The sequence below is a fragment of the Pangasianodon hypophthalmus genome, chromosome 22, assembly GCF_027358585.1.
Source record: "Pangasianodon hypophthalmus isolate fPanHyp1 chromosome 22, fPanHyp1.pri, whole genome shotgun sequence".
In the NCBI taxonomy this organism is placed as follows: Eukaryota; Metazoa; Chordata; class Actinopteri; order Siluriformes; family Pangasiidae; genus Pangasianodon; species Pangasianodon hypophthalmus.
Window position 1 is genome coordinate 20,217,921 of NC_069731.1, and position 1,889 is coordinate 20,219,809.

The window sequence follows — 1,889 nt, forward strand, 5'->3', positions numbered from 1 at the left end:
ATGATGGAGTGGAGAGTTTCAGCACATTTCTCCAGTGGAGCATCGCTGATGGTGCTTTCTCAGTATTCCCTATTAGTGTCAGTAATACTGTCACATTAGTGAAGTCCATACTGCTATCATCCACACCTTCTTCATAAGTCCATCATCATCGTCATCATTGTCATCGTCAGCCCTCCTCCTGATGATGCTCCTCGATTCCTCGTGCTGGAGGCTGAGAGCAGATGGAGGCAGCAGACTGGAGGCAGTTCCACACGGACCCAGATTGAGCCTCAGTGTGTCAACATGAATCATACACGAGGCTCTCGAGCGACACTCAGTGCTATGACAACACTGCAGGGTCCTCATCACCTCCAGCACACGTTCTCACACCGCGGAGAGGCAGATCGCCACCTGCTGGACATCAACGGATGTGCAGATTGTCCTTCTGAGCGCGACTTCATCCTTTAGTTCACAGGTTCTCAACCCTGGAGAACTCAGTGTCCTGCACATTTCAGTGTCAGGAGCAGGGAAAACACTAAAACGTGCAGGACACGGGGTTCTCCTGGACCAGGACTGAGAACCTGTGCTTTAGCTGGACAGAGAACCTGAATTTATCTTCATGGATGACATCATTAAAATAAAGCCCTCATTCTGACCGCTAATAATAAATCATGAGATGTTTGTACCTTTGGTAATGTTTCCCTCATCTAGAAACGTGACCTTAAGGTCTAATTATGTATTCTGGATTCTGATTGGTCAGAAGGCATTGATTAATTAAAGCAGCACAGGTTTATATTAATGCGCTCAATCTAATACGTTTCTATAGTAACAGCTCATTCACAGGGACTTGTACTGCAGACGCTCCACTAATAATAAACGGATTAAATAAATCGTTGCTATGGTGAAGTTTTCTTAAAGGAAGGAGATGTTTATTTAACATTTATGGAAGGAGTCTCCAGTGTCAGCGCTTTGTAACAGTCAGAGGTAAAGCTGTAACTGTAAGTTTTCTGACTTCTTCAGGACAGAGGAGTTTATGTTTCTTGGTAACTCTTTGTCTTATTAACTTGAAGAGAGAGAATAAAGAGAGGCTGGTGAGGGAACGAGTGTTTATAGCTGCTATAACGTAAGTGAGAACAGGAACTGACCTGTTCCACTGACGTTCCACTACATTAAATGTAACTACAGTATTAACAGATTAAAAGTATGACATGCTCTTCTTTAATAAATAAAAATGTGTGTTGGTTGGTAAATTGCTGAGGTATAAGAGGAATAAAACACTTGGTGATGGCTGTTATGGGAAAATCTTCTTCTTCTTCTTCTTCTTCTTCTGCAAAATCATCTTCAGAGTGGTAACAGTATCTCTGCTTCATCACCTCCATACTTGAGCCTTTGTAGGGGTCTTGAGCGGTTCCTTAAGGGTTCACTGGATAATTAAGCATTCTTAATTTCTAAATAGTAGATTTTTAGATAGAACCTTTACCACAGAGAAAACCATAAACATTCTCTCTTTTTTTGCTTTTGTGATGTTTTCTTTATGTTCATGTGGAACCTGCTTTACCTTTCACCAGTAGATTTGTTCCAGTTTTTTTTTTTTTTTGGCATTTCTTTCCTCGCAGGGATGTGGTGTGGTGAAAAAAGCTCTGCAGGATGCGTCTGTCTCCGTCTCGGGCTCCGTCTCGGGCTCCGTCTCGGGCTGCCTGAGAGACGTTTCAGCTCCTTTCATCCCTGCATCGTTGCTTATGCTGCACAAACAGCATGATAAACAAACGCCCCCGGACCGAGTTCAGGGTTTAATGTGTGGAGGGGGAGAGTGAGGTGTGCACTGCGCTGCCTGCTGAGTCTGAGTGGGAGGACGGCCTTTTCAGAGGTTTCAAGAGATGCCAAGCGTATTTATTTAATGCCCCACTCCC